The sequence below is a fragment of the Passer domesticus genome, chromosome 30, assembly GCF_036417665.1.
Source record: "Passer domesticus isolate bPasDom1 chromosome 30, bPasDom1.hap1, whole genome shotgun sequence".
In the NCBI taxonomy this organism is placed as follows: domain Eukaryota; kingdom Metazoa; phylum Chordata; class Aves; order Passeriformes; family Passeridae; genus Passer; species Passer domesticus.
Genome location: NC_087503.1, coordinates 187,651 through 210,973, shown reverse-complemented (window position 1 = coordinate 210,973; position 23,323 = coordinate 187,651). Strand labels below are relative to the sequence as shown.

Here is a 23,323-nt window from a genome sequence, read left to right as displayed (position 1 = left end):
AGGGCCATCCCGAACCCAGACAAAGGCTCACGTGTCAGCAGAGAGGAGCAAGGAGCACTGGGCTCCTCTCCGGGGATCTCAGCATGGTGCTCCAGTGGGAGGGGCAGGCAGGCCACCCACCTTCAGGGCATCCCCTGCATCAACAGGGCGTGCATTTTGGCCTTTTCATCCCTCCACACCAGAACCAGGCCTGACATCTCCTCCTCTGCAGTTTTTCCACTTAGGACGTCATCTCACGCTTGGCCAGTGCATCAGATGAGGCCGCAATGGCTTCTGATACCTCCTCCATGCCAACCACAGCTCCATTGTGTGCTGTTCCTCTTTCACAGATTAACTTCCCATCAACTGACCAATCCATTGTTTCTCTCAAGGGTCACATTCCCACCAGTTCAACCATAAGGTTTCCTTCACTGTCTGTTCTTCATTATCTTGCTGACGTGCACAGCAGCGGATCAAATGTGGCAGGGCCTTAGACACGATGTGGCTCCTGACACACAGGCTCCTTGTGCCACTGCTGGCCTTCCGTGTGCTCAGCAGGATCTGTACCTGCACAGGGTTGTGGAACTGCACCTTCAGCACAGGGACCGTGCCAGCCTGAGCTGCCCTCGTTCCTCTGGGTCTGTGCACAAAACACGGTGTGGCAGAGAACCGCAGCAGGGGCCTGTGTGTCCCAGGGCCCCGGATTTGTTCTGCTGCAGCTCCACAGGGATGCAGGCAAAGTGAAGGAGCCAAAATGTTTATTAATGGAAGGCGAAACAAAGGGATGAGCTGGGAGGGAGAAAAGGGGAAGGGCAGGATCTGAGGACTAGAGGGAAAGAGCCGTGAACAGGGAGGGAGAATGGAGGGAAAAAGAAGGGATGGGCAGAGTCTGAGGGCTGGAGGGAGGGAGCTATCTATAAGCAGGGAGAGGGCTGAAGCCATGCAAGTTTCCCACAGGCTCAGCTGTGCCAATCATCAGCGGTGCCTGGAGCTCCAGCTGGTCTCTTCTGGTCTCAAGGCAGTCTCATCTTCCATGGCATTTGCAGGTCTTCCACAAACAGTGGTTCTTCTGAGCCAGTTCTGCAGCTCTTCCACTGACTATCTGTTGAACTAACATGTATGCCGGGGAAGGGCTGTCATCTCTCCTCAGGGCTTGAAGGGCTGGAACGGAGAGGAACAGAGCCACAGTCAGAGCCTGGATCGGTGGGAATCCTAGGAGACCGTCCTGCCAGGGCCAGCCCACCCAGCTCTGGCCATGGCCACAAGAGAGGGGGTGTCAAGTGGATCAGTTGGCCACGAATCTGCCGCCCCCCCCCTTCTAGGCCATTCCCACTGACTAAGAAGATACCTTTGGGCAACTCAAAAGATTTCAAGAGATTTTCTAATGCTCTCCCAAAAAGATTGGGTGACTCCGTGAAACCTTGCGGTAGCACCATCCACCCAAGCTGTTCCCTTCTACCTGTATCCGGATCTTCCCACTCAAAGGCAAAATAGTCTCTACTGCCCTCATCCAAAGGGCAAGTCCAAAAGGCATCTTTCAAATCCACTACACTGAACCAGGTGTAATTAGGGGGCAATTGACTCAACAAAGGATATGGGTTAGCTACTATGGGAAAATGAGGAATAGTTCTTTGATTTATTGCCCTTAAATCTTGAGCCAGTCTGTAGCTCCCGTCAGATTTCTTTACCAGTAAAATGGGAGTATTATGGGGTGGCATGCAAGGTTCTAATATTCCTTGCCGTATTAAATTTTCAGTTACTTCTTTTAATCCCCTCCGCCCCTCCAGTGATATTGAATATTGCTTCACTCAGATTGGTATTTCTGGATTTTGTATTTCAACTTGAATGGGCGGAATGTTCAACCTCCCTACTTCACCTGAATGCCAAATGCTATTATTAATTTCCAGATTATCCTCTTCATTTAAAGAATAGATTTTGAGTTTTCCTTCACAGGGGTTTATCTGTATTCCCAAGGCTATTGTTAAATCTCTGCCCAACAAATTATTCTCAGCCTCCGGGAGCAACAATAAGTCACTCACTCCAAATCTCTCATCTGTCTCTATTTGCACCCCTTTAAATACAGGAAGTGGAAAAGCCTCTCCCTTAACTCCAATTACTGGAATTTTCTCCTGACTTATCTTACATCCCTGTGGTAATTTCCTTACTGTTGACCTAGAATCTCCCATGTCCACTAAAAATATAATTTCTTCACTATGGGGACCTATTTTTAACTTTATCAAGGGCTCTTCTGGTTGTGTTTCAGTCCCCTTCATTAAATAGAGCCCCTGACCACCCTAATCTTCCTGAAAATTTTCCTCATCTTGCTGCTTTTTCCTACAACTTTTTTGTAGGTGTCCCTTTTTATGACAATAAAAACAGGTGGCTCCTGTACCCATAAAGGCAGGGCAAGAATTTTGGAAGTGTCCCTTCTTGTGGCAGAAAAAGCACGTGGGTCCTGGGTTTCTAAAAAGAGGACCTGACGTCTGCTGTTTGTTCTTTCCTGAGGGTTTTTCTCTATTCAAAGCTGCCTGCATTTCTTTAACTGCTGCCACCAAGATTCTTGCATCTGCCCTCTGCTTCTCCTCATCCCTCTTTACATACACCTTTTGTGCTTCTCTCAGGAACTCCTGAAGCCCCCTGTCCCGCCAATCTTCTCGTTTCTCCAGCTTCTTTCTGATGTCTCCCCAAGATTTCACCACAAACTGAGGTTTGAAAAGAACCTGCCCAGCTGCAGAATCAGCATCTATACCTGAATATAATTGCAAGTCCTCCTTTCATCTCTCTAACCATGCTGCCGGGGACTCATCCTTTCTTTGATGCTCACTCAAAGCTTTTCCCATATTTTGCCCCCTGGGCACTGCGTCCCAAATTCCTCGAATAATTGTCCACCGAAGATCACTCATATTCTGCTTATGCCCCACATCCTGATTATTCCAATTTGGATCCTGCACAGGCCATTTCTGATCACCCCGCTCTGGTCCCTGATGTTCTCTGTCCCAAATCCGCATCCCTGCCTGTCAGATCATCTCTCTTTCTTCTCTGGTAAACAAAATTCCTAGGATAGACTGCAACTCCACCCGGGTATATGTGTTTGGTGCCAAAACCTCATCCAACTATTTTGCCACTCCAACGGGGTCCTCTGCATCTCGCCCATCTCCTTCTTAGACTCCCTGACATCCCCTGTATTTAGGGGAGCACTCGCATAACTAATAGGTGGTCCTGTCCTGCATTTGCCATTGGAACGCCTCTAAGTGGGTAATAATCAATTTTCCCTTTCTTCCCCCTCATCTCCATCATTCTCCTCCCCTTGCCTCCCCCTGCCTCTGGTGCTGTGTGCCACTGGTTCCTCTTGAATAAGAGGTGCCTTTGGATTCACAGGGGGACCCTCAGGGACTTGAGGCTGAGCTAGCTGCTTAGGTTGTCCATAGGGGGGTAGGAGATGATCCAATGGGTCTCACGGCTCCTGCCTGTTCCATTTGACCACTTGCTCTTTGCTTAATAAAGGATACAACGGGTAACCCTTACCTTCTTGCTTCTGAACAACAACCCACTTCTCCCCTCAGGGATCTGTAAGGCAGCATACTCACTCTCTTCCTGATTAACAGGCTCTTTGGAATTCACATATATATTTAGAGCCTGGCAAATCCAATCCTCAAATGATCCAAACTTAGGCCAATAGAAATTATTTTTCTGGATCATTTCCTTTGTCTATTCAAACATACAATACTTAATCATTTTCTGCTTACTTTTTCCCCTTCGGGATTCTCATTCATCTTAAAACTGTATCATCATCCCCAGCGGGCTGTCTTGAGGAATGCTCTCTTCTTGAGAATTTCCTTCACTGTCCTCAGATCCTCCAAATTCCTGCGAATTTTTCACACAATCCGCAACCCCTGGGTTTAGGCACTTACTTTTGCCCTGACTTATCCCTTGCGGCACCAAACTCCAGTAGCAGGAGAATCTTGGTTTCTCACACTCACCCCGTGGTTCCACTGCCTCACTTACTCCTCTGTCACACTACCTTCTCAAACTACTTGTTCTACACCTATTTATTTTTCTCTCTTTCTCAATCTATTTCCACTTCTCTTTTTTAATTTTCTCCTTCTTCCTCAATCTATTTCTACCTTCCTTTCTTCATTTATTTTACACTTTTCTGGTTACCTCTTCTCACTATTTAATCATATACTAAACCTCTAGCTATCAACTCTTCAAAGGAAATTGAACTAATTCAATCACTCTTCTTCTTAGTCTCCTTACTGAGTCACTCTCTGCTGCTCAAGCACCTTCCCACAGGTTCTTGGACCAGGGACTCCCTTCCTTCCTTGGTCAATCCCTCCCAGGGGCCTCCCTTGTTCATTTCTTGCTTTCTTCCTGGCGGAGATCTCGGAAACGCGGTAACGGCAGCTCCCACTCACTTCGGGGGTCCAAGGCTGCCCAGCCCCCGTCTCAGATACTCCACACACACTCACACATGCACACAGCAGCCCCCCAGACCCAAAACCTCGTGATACTCACAGCCTCCTTTCCTCACGAGGGTCTTGGTGCACAAAGAAGTTTTATATGGCTACTCCCTTTCTCCTATAAGCCGCCACTCTGATAGGAGCCTCATTTGCACGCTTATAATAACTAATTTGCTTATGCGTTATTGTAATTAAGGCTCTCTTTTCCAAGGGAGACTGGTCTAGTCTCAGGACCACTTAAAAGTCTGGTGGTGGGGAGCTCCTTTCCCGAGGGCTATCCATCTCCCCGGGACTTGGAGAGCCTTCCTGGGTGTCGGCACCAAAATTGTTCTATTTGCCTTTCTTCAGCCCCTCTGGGCTCAGAGTTGCTGCTCTTCTGGCTCAATCCTGCCTAAAGCCAGAGAGCTCGGCCTCCCCCACGGCAACAGGAACAAGACTTGGCAAGCAGGCACTGGAGCTCAGTGCCTAAGGCTGAGGGGCCGCGGGCTCCAGTCTCGAGCACAGGGAGGGCACACGCCCAGCCCCACAACTCCTGGCCTCACAGCCCTGAAAGGCCGGGACCAGGGTTCCACACCTGATGCCAGGGGTTCCCTCCAAACGCCCACTGAGGAAGCGCCAGAGCAGCCGGCTGTCAGGAACAAGGCGGCTGCCAGGGGGCTGCTCATGGCCTCTGACACCCAATTGCTCAGGGCTTCCCAGTGCCCCAGCCCCTCAGGCTCTCCCCCAGCCCGGCCAAGCTGCCCGGCAGCAGCGCCGCAGCCCCACAGGAGCTCCAGAGGAGCCCCAGCCAGAGGCACCTGGGAGCCCTCAGCAATGCAGCCAGCAGCACACGGCCAGGAGGACACGGATGGCACTTCCTGCCTGCCACAGGCCTTGTGGCCATCTCCAGGCACCGCTCCAGCAGGGATCCCTGCAGCACCGGCCCTGCCCACCCGCTCTGCCGGCAGCAAAAAGGCTTCAGCAGAACCACCACAGGCCAAGGGGCTTCTGGCCATTGTCCCTGCAGCACTGCACGCCTGGGCAGCTGGCTGAGTGCAAGCACCACTTTCCCCCTCCTCATCTATGCCCTGTGGATGCAGGGCAGCAAAAGAAACATCCTGGAGCCTGTGTATTATAACACATTCTATATTTGTAAAGTAAAAGCAAACAAAAAGGAGAACATTTTAGAAGAAAAAGAAATTCCCCATTTCTCAGGGGGTCCCAGCAAAAAGAGTCTCTGGGATTAGTTCTCCACTGAGCTCCAGCAGCTCAGCCTGCGGAGACGCGAGAGACGCGGCCGAGCCTTCCACACCCTGCGCAGCTGATCTTGCAGCCTCTGGAACCTGGAGATTGGAGCCCGCTCTGCTGACCTCAGGATGCACAATGTTTCAATGGCCAGGCTTCCGACACCAAGGCTGATGTCACTGGCCATTTCTTCAAGGGCTGCAAGAGAAAGGAACAGAGTCACGGTCAGAACCTGGACCTGTGGGAATGCGAGCAGAGTCCCCTGCCAGGGCCATCCCAGCCGGCTCTTGCCATGGCCAGGAGGGAGCAGGGACCAAGGGGATCAGCCTGAAGCTGCTGGCTATGGATCCTCCACGTGGCCCTGAAATCTGTGTGTGCTCTGCCCAGACCAGCCTTCCTCTGCACCGGGAGCAGAGCCCTCCACAGCTGGGGCAGGGCTTGCAGGTCTTCACCCGCCAACCACTGGTGTCAGCCCGCTGCCCTCACTCACCAGTGTAGATCATCAGGAGCTCTCCTGGCTGCCCCCTCAGGTGCCGCCCGGCCACCCCTGTGAACACAGAGCCTGTCAGGGCGGCAGCGGCACAGCTCCCTGCCAGCGGCGCTGCCAGCGCTGCGGCCACACGCCCTGCTGGCCCGGCAGGGCTCAGCCCGGGCCCTTGCCGCACGCTGCCGCCCAAGGGCACGGCTGCCAGAGGGCGGCAGCAGCGCCCGGGCCAGGCGGGGCTCCACGGCGCCGGGCCCGGATGGCGCTGCCGGGGCAGCGGGCGGGGCTGGGGCCGAGCTGCGGCGGGCCGGGGAGGGAGCCCGGCCTCGTGGCTCACCCATGAACCTGATGGCCGCCTCTCGCAGGGGCTCCTGGGGGCTCTCCAGGTAGCGCAGGGCCCGGCGCAGCTGCTCGGCCGCTCGGCTCGTGTCCTCTGCCAGCTGCAGAGAGCGGCAGCAGGGAAGGCTCGGCGCGGGCTCAGCCCCTGTGGCGGGCGCTCCCTGCGCCCAGCCCCGGCCTCCCCTGCCCGCACAGCCCTGAGGCGCGGCCAGCAGCCGCTGGCGCCGGGCTCCGCAGGGGGCAGAGGGCCGGCTGCTGCCCGGGGAGCCGCGGGGCCGCCCCGCCGCGCCGGGGCTCCATGGGCACCCGGCTCGGGCCCACAGCAGCCTGGAGAAGAGCCCGCGCCGCCTCTGTGTGCAGCAGCGGGCAGGGGCACAGCTGCCAGCCCCGCACACTGAGCACCGCGCTCAGGGGCCTTCTCCAGGCTGAGGTTGGGGATTCTCGGTTGTCCTTACCAGGCACTTGCTGAACTTCCACAGTTTTTCCTCCTTCACCAGCTTTTTTATATCCCTCCTCTTCAGGAACTTGGCTGCACAAAGCAGCGTTTCCCGAGAACACTGGAGAGCAGCAGAAACGTGGATATGGCCCCACAGCCCAGGGCACAGGAGCATCCCAATGCCACAGCCTGGGGGAGGCTGCAGCCTGCAAAGCACCAGGACAGGAGGCAGCCCAGCCCCCTGCCAGGGAGACAGCAGCCGGCCACAAGTCCTCACCTCAGCAACAATCTGATTCTCATCATGGCAGTGGAAGTAGAGTGGCAGCAGGCTGTGGTGCACGGGTGACTTCAGGGCATGTTTTCCATCTTCCGTTAATAACTCCAGCATCTCTTGAAAGACCATCATGGAGCTCAGCTGCACCTGGCTATCATCCTGTATGAAAGCAAGAACAAAAGAGCTCAGCATCAGCTGCTTCGGGTCCAGCAGGGCACAGGCCTGCATCTCCACAGGGCACCTAGTGCCCGGGCAGCAGCCAGTGGCCGTGGCTGTGGGCAGAGAGCCTTACGCGGTCAAAGAGTGGCAGGAGCGCCTCAGCCAGCTGCAGGGCGAGGGAGCTGGGTATTGGGGTACCATTATCCAGGAATAAATATCTGAGTAGGAGAATGGTCATCCTGATCACGTCACTATCATTTTCCTCCAGGAGCTCCACAAGACTTTCAGTCAGGCTCCACATTTTTTCAGCCTGTGTGGAACACAAGTTTGTGAAAGGCCACCCGGCTGCAGCAGGGCCTAGAGGCCAAAGCCTGTCCTGAAGCACTCGGGCAGCTGAAGCGGGAGGCAGGAGAGCTGGGAGCAGCTGCCCCGGGCCCAAAGCCCAGCCAAGCCCAAGTGACAGCGTTTTCCAGCCCCACACTGCCGGCAGGGCTTCAGCCACTGCCCCCTTCTCACCATCAAGGGATTCTTGCCCAGCACCACGAGGCCTCGGAGTGCCAAGTGACGCCTCTCCCCGTCCTCGCTCCGCAGGTTCTTTGTCATGATCTCCAGAACACTGTCGCTGCATTCCCTCAAGTCCAGGCACTCGAGGACCTGAAAGGCACAGGGCAGTGACAGGGCACCCGGCCAGCAGCAGCCCAGAACCGCACAGGGCTGGGCCCAGGCAGCAGCACAGGGCACGGGCACCGTCCCAGGCAGCTGCGGCTACGAGAGGGCAGAGAGCTGGGAGGCAGCTCAGCCAGGCAGCGCTGGCCTTCAGGCTCACCTCCACAAGGAACGCCAGGGCAGGGAAATCCCAGTATGGCATTTCTTTGCTGAGCAGGCTGAGCAGGTAGAATGCAATCCCACAACAAAAGTGTATGGATGACAGGCGAATTTCTCTGACAAGAGGAAAAAGGAAACAAGACCCTGAGCCAGTGGGGCAAAACTCTGCCAGGAGTGACGCACACAGTTCACATCTTTCCTCACCACCCTCCCAGCAAGGGGTCCTGGGCCATTTGGGAGTTGGTTTGCTCCAGAGCAGCCTCCTCTCCCAGCCTTTTCCAGTCTGCTTGGCCATCCCTCAGTGACAAGGGCCTCTGGCCCACAGCCACAGGGACTGTGTGGGGCACCCTGGGCACAGAGCACAAGTGGCTGGAGCAATGGGGAGAAGGGGGTCTCACCTGGCCAGCAGACCCACGGCATAGTGGTGGGTGTCAGCACAGAGCAGCGTGTCCCAGGCACCCTTGAGTTCCATTGCCACCACCACAGCCTCACAGCGGAGAAGGCAGAGCAGGGACTTGAGGGTCCGCACTGCAAACCTGTGTGCAGAGCAAAGCCCAGGTCACACTGGGAGCACTGGCTCCTTCCCAGGCCACGTGGCAGGGACAGGAGCTCTGGCATGGAGCACCTGTTGGGGCTGGTGGCAAGGCCGTGTTCTTCCTGGCATCCCTTCCAGAAGGTATCCACCTCTCCTGGCATATCCAGAGTGCTGAAGAACACTTGGAAGAGCAGGTGCACAAACAGGTGTGGGAAATACACCTTCATTATACGTGGGATACAGGGCACCTGGAGGACCTTCCACATCACCAGAGTTGCCTGCAAAGGACAAAGGCCCAGAGAGAGCGCTCAGTGCCGAGGTGTCCGTGTGGCAGGGCCCGAGCGTGGCAGGGAGAGGCCCGGAGAGACGCAGGGGGAGCAGGGGGCCTGGTGGCCCTGAAGCTGCCCCTGGGCCAGGTTTCAGGCCAGTGCCTGAGGCAGGGAGATGCAGTGACAGAAGGAGGATGGAGAGCTGCTGGAGAGGCAGCCTTGGGGCCCGCAAAGGCCACTTGCAGAAACTCACAGCCAGGGCAAAGACACCCGTTTTGTCCCCATCGGAGGTGCACGTGCTGTGCTCCGGCCAGCTCCCCAGCACATCCAGGAGCACCAGATGTGCCAGCTCCGCAGTCCTGCTTGAGCACATGATGGTTTTCCACATGGCCGCGGCAGCTCTGCAGGGTTAGAGCTCTGTCTCAGGGGGGTGTCAGACACAGCACCGCTGGGAGCTGAGCTGGCTGCCAGTTCTGCCTCTGCCCTCTGCCCCTGGCCAGCAGCAGCCAGGCAGCCCAGCCCTGTGGGGACAGAGCCCTGAGGGGCAGGGAGGGAGCACGGCAGCAGGCTTGGGGGCTGACATGCCAGGGCTGGGAAAGGGAGTAGCCAGAGGGCCCTGGAAGTCTCTGCTGCTCAGACACCTGGGCCAGGCTGTGCAGGGTGATGGGCTGGGGAGCCCTGAGCCCTCTGGGCAGCTGGGCCCTTACCTGTCACAGGACGGGGCCACACGCAGGAGCGTCATGACTACGTCATTTGTCAGTGCTTCAGTGAGATCCAGCAGGGCCATGTCCAGCCTGTGCTCAGCGCAATCATTGGCCAGGAGCCACTGGTGGATGTACCTCACCATGGCGGGCACCTGGAGAAGGCACAGGGAGACTTGGAAAGCTGCCAGAGGGAGCAATGTCCCCAGCTTCCCCAGAGACGTTCTTCCCATCCCACCACACTGTGATGGCCTCAAAGGCTCACAAGGACCAGCAGGTGTGGCTGGGGAGGCCAAGAAGTTCCTGGGAGGATGAAACGCTGGCCACAGGCTGCTTACTTGCTTTGGATGGTAACAATCTTCCTCTACAAGCATATACAGCAGGGCAGCACTGGTCTTGCTTTGGAAGATGGGCGAGTATGGTCTGTACACAGCGCCCTTGCTGATGGTCTCTTCCTGCCGAATCCTCTTGATGAATTTGCAAATGAGCTGTAGGAGAAGGGCAAGAAGCCAGGGATGTTCCATGGAGTGCTCCACACACGGTGCTCGGCTGAGCAGGGACAGCAGGCCCAGCCCAGGTGGGCATGGCTGCAGGTACCTGCGCTGTTCTGCGGAAGCGGCCACGGCTGGATTGCTGCTCTTGTGTGCGCTCCACGGCTGCATCTGGCAAAGAGCGAGCACAGCCAGAGCTGAGGGGCTGCGGGAGAGGCCAGAGAACACAGCCCAGCCCTGCGCTCCCCAGGCAGGGACAGCCCCGGGGTGCCCCGGGGGGATGGAGCACGGCCACTGTGGGGTGTCTGCCTGGGCCCTCTTCTGTCCTGTCCATGGGCATTTCCCCAGGGGATGGGATGGGACTGGACGGGATGGGATGGGATGGGATGGGATGGGATGGGATGGGATGGGATGGGATGGGATATGCCACAGGATGGGGCCATGCTGTCTGCAGGCTCCAGTCCTACGGCCCAACTCTGCCACTCACCCTCCTGTGGTGGATGGAATGGCACCACCTCTTCTGTCTCCTGTCTTGGGTCAGCTCCAGAGCCTTCTTCCTCCTCCTCCACCCAGGCCATCCTAGGGTCTCTTGGGGGTCTCTGCTCCATGTCAGTGACTGGAGCTAGTAGCAGGACAGATGCCTTGGAAAAGCTCCGGAGCACCAAGTCCCACGCTCTGCCCTCGAGGGCACTTCCAAACAAAAGCCTCGGAAGGCCACAGGTCACCAGGTCCTGAGTCTGGCCTCGAGGTCAGCTGCAGGAACAACGCCTCAGAAAAGCTCCAGGTCAGACAGGAACGAGTGTGCTGTGCGGGTGCTCCTCACAGCACCGCTCTGTCCCGTCCTGTCCCGTCGCCTGCTCCGAGCGCTGTGGAGTGTTCTTGTCACCCCCAGCTCCTATGTCACCACGTGTCACAAAGGACACACTCCTCCATTCCATGCCACGGTGACCGTGCTGCAGCGTGTCACAAAGGAACCTTGCACACACTGCCACCTGCCCTGGGGCCGCCCCCAGCCCACCCAAAGTGGCCCAGGTTGGCAGGAATCCCTGGCCCCAAGTGTCTAAGGCAGCCCGACAGGATCTTTAGGAAGGGCTCAGCCCATCAGCAAACGCTGCCCTGCTCTGCGGGCTCAGGGCAGCAGAAGGAGCCCCCAGGGCTGCCGAGGCAGCCGCGCTGGCAAGGGCACGGGGCCTTCCAGGGAAGCTGGCACGGCCTCCTTGGGACACGTCCCGGCTGCTGGCCATCCTAAACCCGCGGCTGTGACAGGCACAGGGAACGTGTGGGCCAGGGCACCAATGCTGCTCTGAGCCCTGGGGCCCGAGCAGCGCTGCCATCAGCAGGTGTGGCAGAGTCCCCGCCCAAGCAGAGCTGCCACCCCCCGAGCCCTGGCAGCGCTGCTGCCCCTCTCCTGCCCCAGAGACCTGTGCCCCGGGGGGCTTCTGTGCCACAGGGAGCCAAAGCCCACGTGCACTGGGGGCTGTGCTCCTCCCTGCAGGGGCTGTTGGCAGCAGCACCTGGAGCTCTGCTGCAACACTTGGTGTCTGTCAGAAGCTCTTACTACATGCTGGAAGTGTTTTGTCATTAAAGTAATTTCCTGCAGCACAAAAGCCTCTTTACCGGGATGACACAGAAGAATCTGGCATTAAAGACTCCTCACTTCAGGAAAGCTTTACTTTCCATTTCTCAACTCAAGTAGTTCCAAAAAAGTTGCAAACTCCCCCAATCAATTGTGATGGCCTAAGAACATGAGAGTTGGAAATTGCCTTCCCCCTCTCAAAGCAGCAACTCATGTGCCTTGATGTCATGCATTGGGAGTCACTTTACAAACATCACACTACCCAGAGGTGAACAGAAGGCCATTCTTTGCTTTCAAATGGTTTTCAATGAACGGATGGTAACATCCTCATTCCCTTAAGGAATAGAAGCTCTAAAAGAATGCAAGTCCTCTTCTTCCCTGCAGGATAATCAGGACCATGAACAGAAATAGTCACAGGTATTCTTTCTGCCCTCCATAACCAATGCTCCACCAAACCACAGATGCTGTCTTCAAACTGACTCCAATTCCAGCCTAGACCTCTCCCCTTCCAGACAACTCCTTCCCCAACCTGCCCCCCAACACCAATCCCCCCAAACACCCGCACAGGAGCCCTCAACACCCCGCCAGGACCCCCAGCTGTCCCTGTCCCTCCGCAGAGCTTTCCCAGCCTCCAGCAGACCCCCTGGTTCCCTGCACGTGCCGTGGGATGGCCCTCAGGAGGATCTGCTCCAAGGCCTTTCCCGGGAGCAAGCTCAGGCTGCCAGGCCCACGGTTCCTGGATCATCCTTCCCACCGAGCCTTCCTGTGCACGGCTGTTCCCTTGGCACATTTGCGCTTGGCTGGGACTTCTCCACTCAGCCAGGGCTGCTGCTAAAGGATGGAGAGCAGCCTGGCAAGCTCTTCCTCCAGCTGCCTCTTTCCTCTTGGGGGAGGTAGAACATTCCACAGGCAAGAATCTGGTGCCTCCACAGACCCTGGATCCATGCTGGGACAGACAAGGATGTGAAGTATGTCATATGGAAAAACTCTTTATCACTAACCGCTCGCATTTGTTCTGTCTGTTCCTTTGTTACCCGTGGTATAAAGCAGTACTCACTCGTTTGTCATACACAGAGGCCCCCGCCTACACAGCGGGGGCCTCTGTGTATGACATTCACACCATGTGGGTTCAAGTCTGATGGGTGCCTTGCACAGGTGGCACAGGGAGTCCCACCTGCACGGTCCCAGGTCAGGGGGGAGCGTCCCCTTGGTGGGTTAGAGTCCCAGAGTTCGGGAGTGGTATGCTAACTGGCATTGATTAAATGTGGCTGGAATTCGGACTGGGAGCTGGTTTAGAGAGTTTATTAAGTCTGGTATAATATCGTGTGTGTGTCCATGTGTTAAATCTGTCAATGCAACATCGTTTATTCTTTGCTTATGTGAAGATAAGGAAGGGAATGTGCTCAACACTGTTACCTTTTTCCTTTGGGGATGGAATGCTATTAATTGGAGTAGAAGTAGTCAGAAAATTGAGTGTGTGTTCCAAGGTTCATCTCTAAGAATGCAAGAAGTGGAGACACAGTCTCAGAGCGAAACAGCGTTGTATGGTTGTCCTGGGTTGACTATATGATGCTTTTATCCCCAGTCGTCTTGTTCTGTTTATACTGAATAATAAGTTTTACACCTTTAAGATTCTCTTCCAGACAGTGAAGAAGGGAGGGAAGAAGGGTGCAGTTTGTTTTCAGACTGCTCTCACTCCTACACAATCCTGCTCCTGGACTGTGTTGTCTGCGGATGGACAGACAGACGGACAGAGCTCCTTTTTTCCCTTTTTTTTTTTTTTTTTTGCTTTTAGTTAGTTTTAGCTAGCTGAGGCAAAGAAGTTCCCTGGACTGTGATTTTTCCTTTTTCTTGCACCTGTTCAAGCCTGCTCTGCACTGAACACCCAGAAGAGCACCGGCAGCTCCACCTGTGGCCCCCTGGCTGGGCCTGGGCCGCGGCGTTTCCAGCACCAGAGAGACTGATCAGAGACTGAGTGAGCCGAGCTGCAACCCAGGGAGGGGACTGTTCTGAGTTTGCTTTTCTTTTTTTTTTTTGGAGTAGTGAGAAGTTTTATTGTTTAATATTGTTTGGGTTCTATTGTTTAATAAACAGGTTTCTTTCCACTTTTTCTCCAAGGAGTTATTTTCTCCCGAACTGGTTGGAGGGGGGAGGGGCAATTGGAGCTGCTTTTGTAGAGAAGCCCCTTTGGGGGTTATGTCCCAAACAAGCCCCGAACCAGGACAATGGTCTTGCAAATTGGAAATTGATTGTCTAGAGAACTTAAAATACTCTGAGGAGGTTCTGGAGGACATAGGTCCCTGGCAGCCTAGCTGGGAATTTTTCCAGCAATAGGATGATATCTTTTGGATGCTCGGAGCATCTTAAGCGCTCAGACAATTTTCTAGTTTGTGGGAAAGCCCCTAAGTACCCTTTTGTGCTGTATGAAAGACTGTGAATATGTGGTACTGCATTTGCATTGTCACCCAGAGGGGCTTGGCAGGTGAGGGACAAGGAAGAAGTAGATGGTGAGAAAGGCCAGAGTGACTCTGACACGAATGAGACTTACAATCTGACAGGAACCAAGTGCAGCAGCTCTACCTGCATTTCCATTTTCTGATGACGGGAGTGGCAGGGAAAGCAAAGTGACTGATGCCCTATGCTCCTTGTAACCCTCTGATCCCTTGTTTGTTGTGTAGGGGGTGTAGAGATTGTAGTCCTTGTAGTGGCCCAAACAATTGGCCCATAGAAGAGAGCAATAGCCTACTTCTCTAAACAACTGGATGAAGTGAGTAGGGGACAGCCTGACTGTGAGCAGTTGCTGCTCTTGTTTCAAACATCCAAGAAGCCTGAGAATTCACTCGAGGTCAACAAATAATTGTATTTATCTCACATTCAGTAGCAGCACTTCTTGAGCAAAAGGGTGGGCGTTGGCTTTCACCCTCCAGATTGCTGAAACATCAGGCAATTTTGGTGGAACAATGTGGTATTACCAAACTAATCTCTTCTCTAGTTGATCCTGCAGCATTCCTGGCCACTCACCAGACAGACAAGGAACCTTTGTAGCATGACTCTATCAAAACCATGAAGTCCACTTTATTCCAGCTGCCCAGATCTTAAAGAAAGCCCAAATCCAGGAGCAGAATCTCAGTACCCAGATGGGAGTGGCTTTGTAAGAGCAGATCAGTGAAAATCGGGATATACAATTAGCACAGAGCAAGTCAGCTCAGAAGGCAGAGATAATCACTTTAAGCTGTACCTTCTGACCAGCCTGAGGAAAAAGGATGAATATATGAACAGATTCCAAGTATGCCTTCAGAGTAATATGTGCCATGAAGCAGTTTGCAAAGAAAAGGACTATTGACAGCTCAAGGAAAGCAAATTAAGCATCAAGAAGAAATCTTAAAATTGCTGGAGGCAGTACTAGTACCTCAAGTGGTTGCAGTTATGCACTGCAAAGGACATCAGAAAGGAGAAACAGACCCCAAAAGGTTAACAGGTTGCAAAAAGAGCAGCAGAACAAAGCCATGCTGAGTTTTGGGCACTAATTCCCAAAGGTAAGAAACAATATGACAATGATGTATGTCGTATAATCAGAAAGATCTAGAATTAGCAAGGAATTTATGAGCAGAACGGAACATTTTGTTTTTGCAACTCCTCAGGTATAGACAGTTATACCTGAAAAAGCATTGTGAATATTAATTACAGATGAACATAATTGTATACACTGGGAAGAGGATGCCTTACATAATTATTTGAGAAGGACAAGAGTAAGATACAACCTGTACTCTAGTGGAAAGCAGGTAGCCCAAGGGTGTGAAATAATGTCATAGAACCAATCCACAAACTAGGACTAGAGTTGAGCTTGGCACAGTAGACAAGGGACAATATCGTGGACAGCACTGGCAAGTTGACTTTTCTTAATTGCCAAGGAAAGGGGGCTATAAATACCTTTCACCTTTCACTGATTCCTTCTCAGCGTCACCTGAAGCATTCCCGACCCAAAAAAATAAAGCTAAAGAAGTTGTCAACATTTGGTTAAACAGCATAATGCCCTGGTTCAGAGTGCCTTTAGACATCTCCTCTGATCGAGAGCCACGTTTCCTAGCAAATATTGCACAGCAACTTTGCAATAAGCTCCAAATCCACTGGCACCCACACATGGTGTATTGGCCGCAGGCCAGCAGCCAAGTGGAAAAGAGGAATTATCTGCTAAAACAACAAATAGTCAAAACTGGACAAGGGGCCAACATACCTTGGCCCCAGGCCCGACTTTTGGCTTTATTATGGATTCGAGAAGACCAAGAACAAAAGAAAATCTGAATCCCTTTGAAATACTGTACAGAAGACCATATAAGCATTACAGTCAAGGGGAAGACACTGTACAAGTTGGGGACGGGTATCTGCAGAACCATATTGTTCAACTGACACAACAGCTGCAGCAAATAAATCAACACATTTTGAGCAGAGGAGCAAGAGGATGCTCCTCTCCACAAATCCAGCCTGGGGACCAGGTATACATCAAATCCCCTGGGGGAAAGCCTCTTATCCCAAAATGGAAAGGACTCTATTTAGTACTTTTAATCACTTATACAGCCTTATAGGCTTGCAGCGTTAACCTCTTGGCTACACTATTCCAGAATTAAAAGACTTCTGCAAAAGGCAAGAGGAGTCCACAGCTGGACCTCAGAAAGAACAGAAGAAACCAAGATGCGCTTCACACCATCATTGTCTTCCTGATATTTCTGATGAGAATCCAAGCCACAGTAGGTGACTGTCACTACCATCATGATCTCCTTGGCCTGCAAGATCCTGCTAGATGAAACACTCAAAAATATTTGGGACCTAATTGGCTAAAAGGGATTAATAATGTAACAACTCTTTACACCATTTTAAGGATTAATGACTGAGCAGTTGAAGATTGAGGAAAACCTGACTCCATGCCAGCCTTTCTTGTCCCACCTGAAAGCAGGACCTCTATGGCGTGTGAATTTGAAACTCACAAACCTCTTTTAGTTGTGATTATTACTGTGACCATGCACATCCGTGAGATTTCTAACAAGCAGCGTGTGAATCCATTCTCATGTGATTCCTATCAGGATTTTTGTGGTATGCAAATTAAAATGGGAGACTATAACCTAGTACAAGATAGTTCCCTTCTTCTGCAGTGCACAGGTGGGGTGGGAGGACCATCATCACACAGAGATACAGGAATTGAGCCTGCCAGGAATGCAACCCAACACATATTGTTTCCAGCAGGCAGCGCTTGTGCCACTAGAATAATAAACCGTCCTGCTGGTATGCTTAGTACATGCAACAGGTCTCACAGAGCATCTGCTTTTGAGAATTGAATTTCATTCTTGGCATATTCCAGGCCATCAGAAATAGTCACCAATCCAGTTGGAGGGGAAGCCGGGAGCACAATCATCCTGTTAGGGTATATCATGCCCAATGTCATGACCGTGTGATGGCAACCCAGATATGCATGGAATCCTGACAGCACAACTACATCCTCTTATGGGCTGAGGTACTCAGAATACTCAGCCATTTGTAGTAGGAACTTCAGTAAAGTAAGTGTAATTTGTAATACTACCAGGGGCCAGTGTAAGGTTTCTGAAGGTTTCTGAAATGCTTGCCTAAAGGCAGGCAATGTATCTGAAGAAACCTGTTACCATGCCTTGGGTACTCAACAAGTAGCGAAACAGAACAGGTCACACAACAGGCATTTAAAATTAAAACAAACAACTTTACATGAGCAAACAATGGCATAGCATGGGACCCATGTGTGAAATAATATAGTCTCTCACTCTGTGGTAAGAAAAATATAAGAACAATTGTTGCTTTTAGACCCACAGTACTCTCTGAAAATGCTGGAGGCAAAGATACAGGCTAATAGATCCAAAATTAAACAGCAATACTACCCGTTCATACAGCAAAGCCTAAAAGGCTGGGAGACATGGATACATTCCCAGACACCAAATCATAGGTCTAAAAAAGGCTTAAGGGGACGGTTTGGGTCTTAACTGGGAATATGAAATTCTATTGATCAAGAAGTCTTAATAAATGAAGCACTATGAGTTTTTATACAGGACAGACATAAACTCCTCTCAGATCAGCCCTGCTAACACTTGCCCAAACCCAAAGCCTGGCAGCTAACCTATTAACCACCCTGGCCAACAATACACAGCAGGATTGTTTCCAGCAGTTGTTGGCTTTATGGGAAACTACAGGGTAACATTTCTTTAGCATTTCAGTGTAGAAAAGCTCAGCTGTGGCGACAGTCTGTAATCTCAGGAAAACTTAGAAAAAGGAGAGCTGGGGAAACTGCCAAGAGAATTAACTAAATCATGCCTAAAAATGAAACCATAAAGGAATTTGAAAAAGACTTCCACACTTGGTGGCAATTGGTCAGTTTCACATAGAATGAACAGAACCCTGCATTCTTTTACATTAACCATTAAGAATGCAACAAAATACTGTGTAATTCCAATTTTGGCCCTTGGAGTTATAAGAACTCATGTAATTCTCAGTCCCGTTCAGCATAATGTCTGGACCATTTTCAACAAGAAAACTGGAAAGTGGCAAACTCTTAGTATCAAAGCATGTGTGCCAAGGGATGCACTGAATTTTGTGTGCAAAAATGCAGGGCTTGACAGAGAGGATCGGTGTCTGCACACTGAGGGCAGCCCTTGTATTTGTGAAATGGGCCCAGTAACCCATGCACAGTCACAGGTATGTTACGTGGGAAGGGGATGTGCCTGGGTGAGATCTGCTTGCACAACTATGACCACAGATTCATTAAATGAAACTGCTAATGGTACTACCTTCTCTATTTGTAATTCACAACCAAAACTGGATGTGACTTGAGCTGCACCACACAATAACTTCTCTTGAGCATATGCAGAATGCGTACGATGTGTATCATGAAGCACCCAAATTCCAAACTGGAAGGAATATTGATGTACTAAAACAAATGCTGTACCAGCCTAATATAGAATTGCTAATGGCAGAAGTAAAAAATGCATCTCACAGAGCCTTATGGACACTCAAATTGGTATCAAAGAAGTTACCAAAATCATCACTAAAATAGAGAAAGATAGAGAACATCATGAGTCAGATGTCTTCTTGTGATGGACAAATCTTCAATCACCAACAGCTCCTCAGATTTTTAGCTTCCTCAGCAAAACAGTTCTAATTAAAAAATAAAATGAAACCTCCTCTTAACAATCATGAACCTATGGATGTGGTAGAGAATTAAAAGAGCAGCATAACAGTACATATGTCCTGTAGACTGTGGAGGGAATCTTGCAAAAGAATTTGCATCAGGATAAAGAGAAGGGGAGGATGAAACAAGGCCTTTGTTTGACACAAGCACAAGCAATTCACATAAGCAAACAAGTACTTAGCACAGACACAGGGAAGTACTTAGCACCAGTTAGCATAAGAAAAACCTGGGGGCCTAACTTGACAAGAGAGGGACTTGAACAAATCTTTAGACACATTCTAGCAGAAGAAGGAAGGGCAAGTAGGGAATGAGCCCTGTGCAGGGAAGCCATGAGGAAGAAGTGCTGCTTTAGGGCATGGAGACCGCTCTGGCCAGCGCCTGCACATCAGCTTCAAGTACAGGAATCTGACAGAATGTATTTCTAACCCCCTGCCTATGCAATCACCTCAGCAGGGTAAAGATGGATGGTATTTTTGATGCAATTCCTACATCAACCCACTGAAATTTATACATGGCAGAGAAGCATATTGGTGGGGTGCAGACCCCTGCCCTCCCGTCAGCTCAAGAAAAGGGCTTTTGGTGGACAGTGCATTTGTCTGCAGATTTCTTTGAATTAGGGAGACCCCTCGGGACTGCTGTATCCTGAGGGAACACCATGGGCCCTGACCTGTGCCTCAGCTTCCAGGGCTGCTCTTGGCCAGCATCCTGACGTGGATGCAGGACAGCTGCCAGGCACTGCTGGGACCCAGCGGGACAGGACCGGCTGTCTCGTGGCCACGGAGCCCCCCTCACACATTCAGGGCCACAGCGAAACCAGACAAAGGCTCACGTGTCAGCAGAGAGGAGCAAGGAGCACTGGGCTCCTCTCAGGGGATCTCAGCATGGTGCTCCAGTGGGAGGGGCAGGCAGGCCACCCACCTTCAGGGCATCCCCTGCATCAACAGGGCGTGCATTTTGGCCTTTTCATCCCTCCACACCAGAACCAGGCCTGACATCTCCTCCTCTGCAGTTTTTCCACTTAGGACGTCATCTCACACTTGGCCAGTGCATCAGATGAGGCCGCAATGGCTTCTGATACCACCTCCATGCCAACCACAGCTCCACTGTGTGCTGTTCCTCTTTCACAGGTTAACTTCCCATCAATTGACCAATCCATTGTTTCTCTCAAGGGTCACATTCCCACCAGTTCAACCATAAGGTTTCCTTCACTGTCTGTTCTTCATTATCTTGCTGACGTGCACAGCAGCAGATCAAATGTGGCAGGGCCTTAGACACGACTTGGCTCCTGACACACAGGCTCCTTGTGCCACTGCTGGCCTTCCGTGTGCTCAGCAGGATCTGTACCTGCACAGGGTTGTGGAACTGCACCTTCAGCACAGGGACCGTGCCAGCCTGAGCTGCCCTCGTTCCTCTGGGTCTGTGCACAAAACACGGCGTGGCAGAGAACGGCAGCAGGGGCCTGTCTGTCCCAGGGCCCCGGATTTGTTCTGCTGCAGCTCCACAGGGATGCAGGCAAAGTGAAGAAGCCCAACTGTTTATTAATGGAAGGCGAAGGAAAGGGATGAGCTGGGTGGGGAAAAGGGGAAGGGCAGGATCTGAGGACTAGAGGGAAAGAGCCGTGAACAGGGAGGGAGAATGGAGGGAAAAAGAAGGGATGGGCAGAGTCTGAGGGCTGGAGGGAGGGAGCTATCTATAAGCAGGGAGAGGGCTGAAGCCATGCAAATTTCCCACAGGCTCAGCTGTGCCAATCATCAGCGGTGCCTGGAGCTCCAGCTGTTCTCTTCTGGTCTCAAGGCAGTCTCATCTTCCATGGCATTTGCAAGTCTTCCACAAACACTGGTTCTTCTGTGCCAGTTCTGCAGCTCTCCCACTGTCTATCTGTTGAACAACTATGTTTGTCTGGGAAGGGCTGTCATCTCTCCTCAGGGCTTGAAGGGCTGGAATGGAGAGGAACAGAGCCACAGTCAGAGCCTGGATCTGTGGGAATCCTAGGAGACCGTCCTGCCAGGGCCATCCCACCCAGCTCTGGCCATGGCCACAAGAGAGGGGGTGTCAACTGGATCAGATGGCTATGAATCCACACTCCCACATCCCTGCAATCTCTCTGTGCTCTGCCCATGCCACCCCTCATCCACACAGAGAGCGAGCCCGCCGCAGCCAGTACAGGGATGGCAGCTCCCTGCCCAGGCACTGCCGCTCTCCCTGCCAGCCCCGCTGTCAGCCCGCTGCCCTCACTCACCACTGCAGATCAGCTGGAGCTCTCCTGGCTGCCCCCTCAGGTGCCGGCCGGCCACCCCTGTGAACACAGACCCTGTCACGGCGGCAGCGGCACAGCTCCCTGCCAGCGGCGCTGCCAGCGCTGCGGCCACACGCCCTGCTGGCCCGGCAGGGCTCAGCCCGGGCCCTTGCCGCACGCTGCCGCCCAAGGGCACGGCTGCCAGAGGGCGGCAGCAGCGCCCGGGCCAGGCGGGGCTCCACGGCGCCGGGCCCGGATGGCGCTGCCGGGGCAGCGGGCGGGGCTGGGGCCGAGCTGCGGCGGGCCGGGGAGGGAGCCCGGCCTCGGGGCTCACCCATGAACCTGATGGCCGCCTCTCGCAGGGGCTCCTGGGGGCTCTCCAGGTAGCGCAGGGCCCGGCGCAGCTGCTCGGCCGCTCGGCTCGTGTCCTCTGCCAGCTGCAGAGAGCGGCAGCAGGGAAGGCTCGGCGCGGGCTCAGCCCCTGTGGCGGGCGCTCCCTGCGCCCAGCCCCGGCCTCCCCTGCCCGCACAGCCCTGAGGCGCGGCCAGCAGCCGCTGGCGCCGGGCTCCGCAGGGGGCAGAGGGCCGGCTGCTGCCCGGGGAGCCGCGGGGCCGCCCCGCAGCCCCGCCGCGCCGGGGCTGCATCGGGAGTCTCATTCCAGAATGAATTTGTGGTAGAATAAAGCCCCTCACTCCCCATGTCGAATAAATTAAATTCCTGCCCCATAGGCCTTATACTATGGAGTACTGTTTGCTTTGATTAATTTCTGGGCATCATTATGCAATGGATTTCAGTAGCATCACCCCCAGGAAAGCTTTTGGTCCAGGCCTTCATCCCTATTTCAGACTGTACAGAAATTTTGTGGACTTGTTCCCACTCTACCTGGAATCTTCCAGCACTGCAGATGTTCAGCTATTACAGCCCTGCATGGGAGATACATTAATTCATCCAGGAAGTGTTTCCAAAGGCTTTGTGGGCAATCCTTGCTTGGTTTCAGTAGTGAGATTTGTATCCTGGCAATGATGGAACTCATTTGACTTTTCCAGCATGTGTTTGCTGATGTTTGCGTCTGGAAATGGAGAAGAGATTGTTGGAAGCTTGATATATTGCGATGCCTGAACTTCCCTGTTTGTGGCTCCCCAGTGCCGTGCTTAGCAGGCACCGAGTTGTGTTTGGACATGAGCTACCACTGCCAGACACGCAGCAGCTGCAGCGTTGAACATCAAAGACTGAGCTGACGTTTTTCCCAGAACACAAGGAAACATGGCAGTGCCTCTGTATAATCTGATTGTCCTGTGAAATTCAGCAGCTGGTGGTGTTCAGGTGCTGCTGCTGCTGTTATAGATACACAGTACAATACTGGCCTTTTCAAATGTTGAAATGGATTTTATATGTGTGGTGTTAAAAGAACTTTGCTATAAAGATCTCGTTTTCATTTCTGTTGTTAACTAAAACTTAGAAACAGCTGATGTAGTATGCTTGTGTTAAAATGCCTGCTTGCATGGGATACCATCCCATGAACATGTGATGAGGACACCTGCTACAGATATGTCAACTATCAGCACTCACGGTCTGAAGAAAATGTGGACCAAAGCCTGTCACCGTTGAGTCAGGAACCGAAGTGAAGTGACACATTAACTCTCTTCAGCAGGTTAATGCTGAGTTTATTAGAAAGCCATTCCTTTTTATACACTGTTCCGATACAGCTGGACCTGACTGGTCATTTAACCAACACCCCGTCACCACTGGCTAATTAAGAAGATGCTCTTTGGTAAACATCTTATCAGAAAACAACTGTTCAAAACACCAGCTGCAAGATTGTTTTCATTCTTTCTCTCAGCCTTCTCAAAACTCCCCAGAACAAATCCTGGGAAAGTTTATGTGGCCTTCTCTCTCTGACCAGGCTGTCAGTATCCACAAAAGCCCGTAAATGGAGGTGATGATAAGAATGGACTGAAAGCACAAACAAGGAATACGCATGCTCTAAAAAGGCAGACGTGAGGAGGAGCCATGCTAAACAGTTCCTGAAACATGGAAACTGGTTTGGAGAAAAGTTCAACATGCATAATTGTTTGTGAATATTTAACAGGCAGATGCAATAGAAATGGTATACAAAGAGTGTTTTCAAAAT

At 52.5% G+C, this 23,323-nt stretch overlaps 1 protein-coding gene across 1 annotated transcript in view; it reads right to left on the bottom strand.

The window, feature by feature from the left end:
* LOC135287546 (zinc finger protein 501-like) overlaps positions 1-23,323 on the bottom strand; it is a 126,532-nt gene that overhangs the window by 58,248 nt on the left and 44,961 nt on the right. The window lies entirely within an intron of this gene.